The sequence below is a fragment of the Impatiens glandulifera genome, chromosome 4 (genome assembly GCF_907164915.1).
Source record: "Impatiens glandulifera chromosome 4, dImpGla2.1, whole genome shotgun sequence".
Classification (NCBI taxonomy): Eukaryota; Viridiplantae; Streptophyta; class Magnoliopsida; order Ericales; family Balsaminaceae; genus Impatiens; species Impatiens glandulifera.
In genome coordinates, this window is record NC_061865.1 from 15,800,658 (window position 1) to 15,812,639 (window position 11,982).

Here is an 11,982-nt window from a genome sequence, read left to right on the forward strand (position 1 = left end):
GACGCTCCACCTATACCAACAACCTTATAGATCTTTTAACCACTAAAAATCACCCAAAACAAAGTAAGTTTTAAAATTTAGATGAGTCATTTCCACATATCACAAAGGAAGTGGATTCACGGGTTTACTCAATGAGATTTGGATGAACTAAACAAAACAAATCTTAAACCTTGTCATGTGGCAAATCATAGAAATTGAAAATATAATTCAAAATGGAAAAGTCGAATTAATGTAGGCAAATTCAAGGATACAAAATGTGACATCTTCAACATTTAACATTTGTTTTCCTAGAATATTGCCTTCGTAATCAATGTGATTAGTGCCATTAATTATTGCAGTAGGTATGATTCTACATTCTTAGGATTGCGACAATGGTAAGGATAAGTATAATTGCCCAATTATCTGATAGGCAAAGATAGTAACAAATAGATTGTAAAAGAAACAATGAAGTTGCTATTCATTCTTTGGTTCTACAAGAGCCAACTAAAAATTATTTGATTAATGATTCAAAAACAACCAAGGAGGAAATAATCTATTAAATGTAACAATTCTTCTAATTAATTTGTAAGCATGCATTTGCCCATGAATGTATATAGCCATATTAGTAATAGAGAGTGAATTTGAGTAAAGATTGACTTAAGTTTGCTGTTTCAGTACTCATGCTAAATCTAAGATAGGTTTTATCTGTCACTAACATGATCTAAGATAGGTTTTATCTGTCACTAACATGAACAAATAATTTAGGGCATTACAAAACATTGCATATAAATTTATATATGACCTTTTTTTGTGTGCTCAAAGTAGTAACATACAATTAATATTATATGTATACATAAGAATCAATCCCACCCCAATTTCACCTCATGCCAAATAAGTCTATTACATTTTGAAACCAAACTCTAGTTATTCAGCAGCACAATACACAATAATTATCTATAACTAACATCATAGGATAAATTGGAAGATAAAAGCAAATGATAACTATAAACTCCTTTTTGCACGCTTACAAGTATTCATAAGCTCCACCAATGAGGGAAGAGGTTGAGGCACCGGAACATTCATTGACCTGTATAAATTTCTAAAGCTTTTACCAAAGCATTCGGTTGAAGCAACATTCATAGCTATTCCATCTTTATCTGGTGAAATTTCATCTATCTTTGCTTCCACCGGGTTTTTGCATCGCATTTCATCAACAACCAACCGTATATCAATTGATTCATCTTTGTTTCTAATTTTAGGTCTATTCTCTTCAGATAAGGTAACTTTTTGTTCAACTTGGGAAGAAACACCAATGAGGGATACCCTTGCCTCGTGCATATGAGAAACATTTTCAATTCCAATCCTTGCTCTTCCAAATAATGTGATAGGTGAACTTTTGCTTTGGGGAGACAATTTAATCTGTAGCTTTTGAGGAGTAAGTTTTCTTCTTACTGTTTCTTCTGCCTTTACTTGACTAGAATCATCTAGACCAGATGTATGGCTTGAATTTTCAATTGATGCGGCTGAATTTGTAGGAACCTCAACATCTATGTCTAGAAGCTTCCATATATGACTATTATGTGCTAATTTCATGTCAAAACACCGTCTTTTGACATAATCTAACTCCATAGCTCTACAGTTAGGAGTTGTTGATACAACCCATTGTGGTGCAAGAAGTTGCAAAGCCCACTCCAGCTCTTCTCTTGAGGAATGCATAGAATAACATACATGCCAAATGTCAAATTGATCTTTTAGTGGTCCATTTGACCTTTGTTTTATTTGTCTTTCAAGTTATGAAAGCTCATCATCACACACATACCATTGAGCTGATGGACGTATTATTAAAGGTTCAGGCTGAAAATTATATTTAGCCTCTGCAACCTTTGCTTTTGCCCTTTCAGGTAAATTGGGAAAAGCATTAAGCATTCGAAATCTGGATGTTGATTCCATAGTTATTATTTGAGGGCTTGTAAGCATCGGAGCGCTGAAGCTTTCCGGAGAGTTTGCCTCTTGAATAAATATTTTTGAGCCAAATGTTTTACAAACTTCCACAAGTACCTCTTCTTGACCTAGAAGGTCACATGCTAAATACACCACCTTAGCATCAGGATGATTCCATATGCATCTAATAACCTATTGCAAGCCAATAAACTAATGAAGTCAGTTTGTAAGTCAACTCATCAAGATACAATTTTCATACAGATAATTCATAGTACAAATTGGACCTACTAAACAATAAAGGAGGAATACACAGAGGCCAGCAAAAAAATAATTGTGATAAGGGTATCAGGGCTAGCTTTCTCGCACCTCAAATATTCCTGGAGGATAGTAGCAGAACAACTCCCCACCATTACCTCCTACTTTAATTTGGTATTTTTAATAAGAATCGAACATGAGACATTTTGGATAGAAAATCTCTTGGTCCAAGTTTATTGTCACTCAACTAACCAGGGTGAGTAGAGGCCAACAAAAATGAAAATGATAATATATCAAAAGCTTCAAACCAACAAGATCTTAGGAGTAAAGGCCAAAGAGCACCTATCCAGGATAGCTAAAGTAGTAAGGGTCTTGATTTAAGAGGTTGAAGCATCTTGATTTAAGGGGTAGTTGGATCTCCAAGTTTTGGGAATAATCCAAATTCTACTATTTTGCACTGAACAAGGCTGGTGACTCTGTATGGAGTGATCAAAGAGAGTAGATTCCCTTCAGAAGATGATATTCTTGTTATTCAAAAAGTGCTTCTATATGGAATACACCTTTTCTCCATTTAACTTTATGCATAGATATTATGAACTAATCCATTTTCAAATATAGTTGGGATACTTTACCCAAGAAATGGATGAAGAAATATGAAACCATATCCTATTTTTTCCATTTGGCATAGCAGGAATTTCAGGAAGGTGACATGAAAATGACATGGTGATGGGAAGAAGAGGCCATACCTGTTGAATAGCTGAGTGTTTGCTGGGCATCTTCATTGAAGACCTTCCGAATGTGCAATCCAGGAAAACATAATCAAGTCTACACTTGGGCTCTTTGTCTTTCCTACCTATATACTTCTCAGGCATGTTTTGCAAACATTCCGGTGTGAGTCTACAATCTCCGGTGTGGAGGATGTTACCAAAACTTCCCTCAAACAAGAACATAACTGCTCCTAAAGTTCATGATTTGCAAAGTGCGAAAAAAGATCATCTGTCAATAAAGTCTATTTACCAATTCAAAGCTTATAATCAACCTACATAAAGTCTAAAATTGATGAATTAAGAAGGCATGTTTTGCTTTAGCTAATAGGTAGATCTTGTAAAATTGAAAATAGAAATTCAAGAAACAATAGAAGAAAATACCAGGACAATGATTTGCATCAAAAGCGGTAACACGGAAAGCTCCATCCGAGTCATCAATGATCAGCGTTTGACCAACCTCTATAGGGGCAAACAAGGAGTCATCAAGCTGCCATAAGAAGATAACCGCGAATATGAGTCCAACGAACAGAGAGATTGAAGCGAAAGAGAAAGAAAGAAAGAAAGAAAGAAACCCGTGGAGAATATTGAAGCACAAGGGTTTTGGTGAGGTGGGTTGAATAAATGGGAAATGCGGAATGGGTTGCGATTCCTTGAGAATGGTCTTTGTGTGCGTGAGTCAGGAAATGATGCCTCTTCTTCTTTGAAGACGGTGTCCAGGTATCTACCGAAAACGGAAGTCCTCTAGGCATTTCTATCGGCATGATCGATGAATAGATCAAACTGAGAGAGATTGCGAAAGAATGGAGATTTGTTCGAGTGAAGTAGTGGAGGGAAAAATCTAAATAGGGAGGAAGATTGCCTCGTACTTAAATTGCCTTGAACCCATTTAAGTTAAATAATAATATTTGACCATATACAAATTACACCTTATATATATAAAAAAAATGGTTAAAATAGCAAGAAAAAACTACTATAAAATTAAAATAAATTCAAAAAACTCTTTACAAAAAGTTTTAAAAGAATTTTAAATCATACAACATCTCATTTGTAATAAAGAAGACGAATACGAAAAATAGTCACCAAAGAGTGATAAAATTTTAGTACTTATAAATATAATTTTAATTTATTAAATGAGATTAATAAATTTAATATATATAATTTATTTATAAATCTTAAAATTAATGTATATTTATATAAAATATTTTTAAATAACAATTTATTTATTTATAATATGTTTAATTTATAATATCTAATGAAATATTTATATATAATCTTATTATATTAAAAATTATTTTATTCTATATCTAATTTAAAATTATTATTTTTATTTTTGTTATAAAATTTCAAAATAAATTTTTAGCTCCAAATATTTTATTCTATATCATTCTTAATTTTGTGGTTTAATATCGTATTTATTTAGTAAATATTTTAATAGTCATTTTAAATTAAATAGATTAGAAATGAAATTATATAAATAAATGTTTTTAAAATAAAATAATTATTTCAATTGATCATTGATTTTAAAAACTATTTATATATATTAGAATTATTAATTTTATTAAAAACATAATTATTATCCAATCACAATTTAAGTTTTTTTTATTAATTATTATTTTAAAATAAAATCAGTAAATTAAAATATTAATTATATATATATATATAAATACATTTAAAAAAAAACTAGTGGAATAGTGGTTGCCGACTAACTTGCAAGTGATTATTTCTTTTAAATCTCTAGGCAAATTTAGTAGAGAAATATGGTATTTTAAATAATAGTTTTAAAGTATTGGATGAGTTTGGAAATTTGATGAAATATCCTTCAAAGGTTATTCCAAAATACAATAGGGAATTAACTTTTTGTAAAATTAACCTTTTGTCAAACTTTTACCTTTATATTCTCAAATAAAAACTTCATTCATTCTCTTCTTCTCTTTTCCTCTCATCTTTCTCTCGCCTTCTTCTATCTCCCTCTCAACGTCTAATATCCCCCGACGACTCTGTAGCATCTACGCTAGATCTTCAACAAACACCGACGAGTGTACTATCCCGCTAGATCTCCAATAAATGTTGAATCAATGGGTAAATTAGATATTACTTTATTTTAGCTGAAACACTTGTTATTAATCAATTGGGATCGCAAAATGCATCTTGCGCGGGCGCAAATTGCATTTGCATGTGTTGGGTTCTTGTTGTTGAGCAAAAAATGAGGTAAAATGTTATTATCCTTTGTGTTTTATAAGATAAAATATCATTTTTTTTCTTCTTTGTTTGGACAGACAGACTAAATAATAGCGAGTTTGAATGATGATGGACGAATCCATGAATGGTGGTAACAACAACAACAACCCTAATAATAGTCTTTCCTCAAAACAACGATTATGTTGGACACGAGCTTCAAGAACGTTTTGTTGAAGATGTTGCTCAATTGGGAAAACCGCTTTATCATCCTCAGCAAATGCATTCAGTCTTTCTTGCTAGCGAGCAGTTTAACAACCATTCTTCCTTTTCTAGGAATGCTCATCAGTTGGAGAATGATTCAAGCAACAATATTTAGGATTTGTGTATTAATTATTATGTGGTCTCCTCCTTTCCCTCCTCTTATAATTTCCTTTTAGTTTGTAGATGGTTATCAGGTTTAAGAACTGCCACACTTGGCATTCTACCCTCTTATTTATAAAATTGCATTCTTCTGTCTTTAAATTAAAATAAGATTAATATCCCATTTTTGATAAATTTGTACTTCAACAAAATATGTTTAAGTAAAATAAATAAATGCATCCACACTCTATAATACATGTGTCTCGGGTACCCCGAATAATTGCCAAATTTCACATAACATGTTATGAAAATGTCTAAGACAATTAAACATCAAATATAAGTTCACAATAAATATGAATATTCACACATTCAGGAACCAGAGCATTAAGAAAGGTGGTTTAAGAGCAACAATAAGTAGTTGTTAGTCTATATGTTACTCCCCCTGCTGGCCTGTCCACATGAACCATCCTTGAAGGGTTTGGTTAAGACGGAGCATATTGGATGAAGCTTTATATTTCCCTAGAGAAGCATCACCTAGGGTCGAAGTTGCAGCCTCTAGAGAAGATTCAATATGTCCAGACACATGACAAGAAACCAATATCATAAAATTTTCTTCTTTAGCATTTAAATCACTGTCATAAAAGGCATCTATTGTTTATGTTTTCATTCCATAAAAGGAATAAAATCTTTCCCTTGTCCATTCAAAATTTAAAGGCTTGATGAAATTTTTAGCTTCTCTTTCACCTTTAAAAGAAATGAACTATATAATTCACAACATAAGGTTTCTCCCTTTGCCAAAACACATTTCTGTAAGGAAATTGAAAACATATGGATAGAGAACAATGTCACAGCTTTATACTAACTAAAACAAAGAGCAACAAAGTGCGCAAACGACAGTTTGCACCGATTCAAAGTGCGCAAGATGCAATTTGCGCAGGCGTAAATGCAATTTGCACAAACTCACTATTATTTAGTTTGTCTTTCCAAATAAAGAAGAAAAATGATACTTTATATTACAAAACACAAAGGACAATAACATTTTACCTCATTTTTTGCTCAACAACAAGAACCCAACACATGCAAATGCAATTTTCGCAGGCACAAATTGTATTTGCGCAAGCACAAGATGTATTTTGCAATCTCAATTGATTAATAACAAGTGTTTCAGCTAAAATAAAGCAATATCTAACTTACCCATTAATTCAGCGTTTATTGGAGATCTAGCGGGATGGTACAGTCGTCGGTGTTTGTTTAAGATCTAGCATAAATGCTACATAGTCGTCGGGAGGATATTAGACGTCGGGAGGGGAGGTAGGAGAAGACATTGCTTTGCTTGGGATAGACGTGTCGTCGGAAGGGAACTCACCATTGTTGAGGGAGAAGAAGAGAGAAAGAAGATAGTAGAAGAGAAGAGAAGAGAAGAAGAGAAAGATGAGAAGGAAATAATTTTTTATTTGAGAGTATATAAAATTAATTTCCCCCTGTTATTTTTGGGATATTTCATCAAATTCCCCAATGAGTTATCTTCGTTTGAATTTTCTACGAAAGGATGGAGTAGATGATTATTTCACTCGACTTCATTTAAAATTAGTTTCATCATCATACATAAAATAATATATTCAAAATTAGCAAATATGACTAAGAAAGGAAAAAATTAATAGTTAGGGATTTTTTTTTACTTTCAAAAGAATTTCGATTTAAAAAATTCTAATGAATTGGTAATGTAAAACTGTATAGAAATATAACTCGAAGTTATCTTATGTCAAAGTCGTGGTTAATCTCCATAGACTCCTTTTTTTATAAGAAAATAATGGAAATTTAAAATTATCGAAATTTTATAAATTAAATGGCACTAAGATATTTTTAAAAGTAATGACATGGGCACGGCAGATCCAGTCCAATGAAAATTTAAATTTTGTGCCCCTAAAATAGTAAATAATTTTTATTTTTAAATTTTAATAATATAAATGAGACATAAATGGTTAATATATTATAATATGGAAAGTAAGATTAAAAAGGAAATAAAAATGTTATATATATATATATTTAATATGAAAGGAGAAAAAAGGAAAAAATAAGATTATATAATTAATAATACTATTAAATATTAAAAAATGTGGGCCCTATAAAGGTGGGGGCCTATGCATCTACATAAGTTGTCTTACCTCAGGGTCGATCTTGAAGGAGACGAGTGTTGTTGGGTAATGGTTGAAACTAGAATAACTATGTTTGATGAAAAGTCTTACTAATAAGTTGCATCTAAAACATAGTTTATATTTTCATCATATGCCTGGTAAGTATTTACAAGAGCATTTATCAACATTTAAAAAATTGTTGTTGATTTGGAGATCTTAGAGGTCAAGTATGACGATGAAGATTTAGTTTTGATTATGTTGTGTTTTTTGCCTCCATCGTATATCATGTTTTGTGATTTTATTATTTAGTCGTGATATTCTCACAACCAATGATGTTATGATGCATTATTGTCTAAGGAGAAAATGAAACATCTTGTTGGTTATTCTTATGGTCTAGTAGAGGGTCTTATTGTTGGAGGGAGAACACAAGAAAGTGGTTCAAAAAGTGAATAGAGAGATAAATCAAAGTCAAGAAAACCTTAGAAGACTTGCAATTACTACAAAAGGAGGCCATATAAAATATGAGTGTTGAAAGCTTCAAAATAAAGTTAAGAAAGAAGATGACATTCTGACTAAAAATTAGATAGAAAATTGCGGCAAAACCAATATTGTTGATGCCGAAGACAATGAATTTTTCATGGCTTCTGTTTGCGATCCAATGTTGCAAGATGATTGGATACTCGATTCTGGTTGTACTTATCATATGTGTCCCAATCGGGACAAGTTATCAACATATGCTACCGTTTCCAAAGATGTTGTATTGATAAGAAATAATTAATCATGTAAGGTCATGGGTATGTGAACAATAAAAATCAATAAATGGTATTTTTGCTTTTACACAAATATGTCCCCATATTTATTATAGATGTCTAAATAAGCTCATAACTTTTATACTTTAATAGATCACTTTAATTGAGTTTTAATCTTTATTATGATAACAACTAATATACAATTATTAAATAATATATGCACCCAAATATTGAAAATAATTCCAACAATCTCCCACTTGGGTCATATAATATTTCATTCAATTTTATATTATAACCTTAAGAGCTCAAAATATTGTTATCATTTCCAAATACATCTATATCAATCTCGTCCATCAATTATATCAACATAGGATTGAGGCAATTTTTGTTACATTAATTCGTAACTAAACCCTCAATAGTCACATATGTCAATACAATCAAATGACATAGATTAAACATGGGTGTGTAGTGTGGATTAACATATAGTGTGATCTTTAACATGTCTAATACCAACTAATCCTCCTTTATTCCTTATAGAGATCAATCTGAATAACTTTATAATCTTGATTTCTTTAAAACTAAATCTTTAATTTCTTTAGAAACTGATTCTTTAATGTGTACATAAATCCCAAATTATATCCATACAAGCATCACAATACAAACTCCCACTAAAACTGTATATCATCTAAATATGCAATATCCATATGAACAATATGTTCATGAAAGACCTCGGATAGCAAATATTTAGAGAACTGATCTGTAATTTTAGAGTTTATCCAAATATGCCCAATAGATAAGTAAACATTCTGAATTCGTTATTTTCCAAATAGTTTGACTTAGTCGAACTCATATTACTCTTAAAGTAAAAGAACTCCAAATTATTGTCAAGTAATATCTTTAGTGGTATTTCTATATTATTCATAATTTGCAACCACATGACAAAAATTTGCAGTCAAATTCTTTATTTGGATGCCACAAAATACCTAATAAATTCTGTCATCATGTCGAAATAATTCGAGTGTCTGCTTAACACTTTATGAGAATTAATTCTTTAAACTAATAATTAAACTAAAATTATGTAGCACAAATTTCCCACTGTTTTGGTATCCAACAAAATTCGAATCAAAATACCAAATGATTTATATACGATTTGATTTCACTATATGAGTATGTAATGTTTGTTCTTACAATGTCACATTACTTGTTTGGTTGCTTTCTTTATAATCCAAACCAGGATCTTTCAAGTATTTGTCCAACATCATAAATTTACTTAATTTCTTTATTCATATAATCTTGAGCATACATTAGACTCTTATTTAAGGAGTCTTTTGTATTTAAGGTTAATCTTGAAATACTTATGAGACTAAATTTGTCTCTAGATCTTTTAGAATATCCAACAATTAACATTTAACAATTCTTTAGTCCAGTTTATTTTCATAAGGCATAACCTTAACTGGACAACCCCAAAAGAATTTATTAGTTGTTTTAGTTGAAATTTTACTGCGTATACAAGTTATAATTTTAAATTATTCTCTCCAACTAAGTTAATTATATGGAGATATTCCAAAAATGTTTGTTTTCAAATAAAGAGTATCTGAAGTAGTTATTTATTTCTTCATCTTTAATATGAATTGTCAATGCCCATGCCGATGTTTCTTTCGCCATCAATTGACTTTTGACAATTAACTCAACCGTACATCAACACATTTACTTTAGTAATACTGAAGTTACCATCAAATGTGTATGAGTATTGAAGTTAAATTACTCTTAGAACAAAACAAACAAACTATAATATGTATTCTTTTATTCACCAATTTCTTTAGTAATTTTCTTTTAGGTGCAATATCTGCAATTCTTACAACTTCATTTCTTTATTATGTATTAAGGTATTTGCTAAGTGAACACTATTTATGTTATTTTTGTTTCAATCTTTTATTTTTCTTACACACAATTGATGTGAGTTCTTATAGAGACTAAGTCTCTCTTTAGACAACTGCAATTCACATCAATTAACTTAAGTATAAATAAGAAAATCCAAATTAGATGCATGAGAATACATTAGTGTAACTCTGACTTTAATGCAATGATTTTGAAACAAAATAAAACATATATTATAGTGTATTTCTTATGAAATCTTTATTCTAATAATACCCTTAGCAATTTTAACCCTTTTAGATATAATTCTTAAAAAACAACAAATTCTAAATATTTCTTAAAAATTATATCATATAAAATGAACTTAAGATGTTGACAAGAATAAAATTCGTATAAGCAAAAGTGTTAACTTGATTAGATAACAAAACAAATGAACAACCATACTCACAAAATTTTAATAATCACATAAATTTAAAATAATGGTATGTCTCATCATAAGATACCAAACGCAAATATTTAGTCTTTGGACATTAAATATTAACTTGCAAACGGTACTCTTTTGTAGTAATCAAATATTAACAATAAGTCCTGTCAAACAATTGGTTATCTTTGGATATTCTAATTATTCACATGTCCCACCGAATAATTGTTACATATTTATTACCACATGTGCATAATGTTATTCTAACCAGTTATTTATCTTCCTTTGGGCCGATTAAATAACCGCATGAAATGCATACACACTACCTTCTTAATTTATAAAACATATTAACCTACACAAGAGAGCCTACTTTGGTAGGATGTTGCTTCAATTAATTGATTTAATAAATTAATAACTTATGTACATACTTTAAGCGTCTAACTCGACCAATTATTAAACTTTATTTTGTCCGATTAATAATCGCATAGTTACAAACACAACCGTCTTAATCTTATAAAACAAATATGTTTTATAAATTAATAATGTGTACATTATTTAAATTTGTAATCCGACCAATTATTAACCTTCCTTTGAGACGATTAACAACCGCATAATTACAAATTTAAGTGGGCCTAAAATTGTACCAAATTTTGAATGTGTTATTAATACCGAAAATCCGAATATTGTTTTATGTATCAAAATTGCATAAATTTCATATGTGTTACATAAAACAAATAATTGTGATTTTACTAATCACTCAATTATTTTTTAATATCAATCAACACAATATATACATAAAGACCGAAATATGTATATATATTTGAACGTGTAATATAACATAATTGATTATTGATCCAAATATAATAATAATAAATAATTAAATAATCAATTACATAGATTACGCTAAAATTCTAAATTTATCCATTATTAGGTTAATTGATTTCCTTAATCAACTCAATTCTTGATAAATAAGTTATTGATATTTATTTATTCTTTAATCGTAAATTATTATTAATAATAAAATAATAATATCTCTTTATTTCGTGCATTTTTCTTAATTTCTGAATATATTCATATAAATAATCAATACATTAAGTTCTTTATTCTTGATTTTTTTTTCTTCTTAATTTCGGAATATATTCGTACAAATAATCGATACATTCGTTAAGTCATAAATTAAATGTATTTATTCATCCATTTTTATACTAATTCATTAAATATATTAAAAACTTAATTCATTAAGTCATAAATTAAATGTATTTATTCATCCATTTTTATACTAATTCATTAAATATATTAAAAACTTAATGTAATCAATATTT

General features: G+C 29.6%; 1 pseudogene; it reads right to left on the minus strand.

The window, feature by feature from the left end:
• Nucleotides 1–835: 835 nt before the first annotated feature.
• Nucleotides 836–3,703, minus strand: LOC124937046 (annotated as a pseudogene).
• Between the last annotated feature and the right edge of the window lie 8,279 nt (nt 3,704–11,982).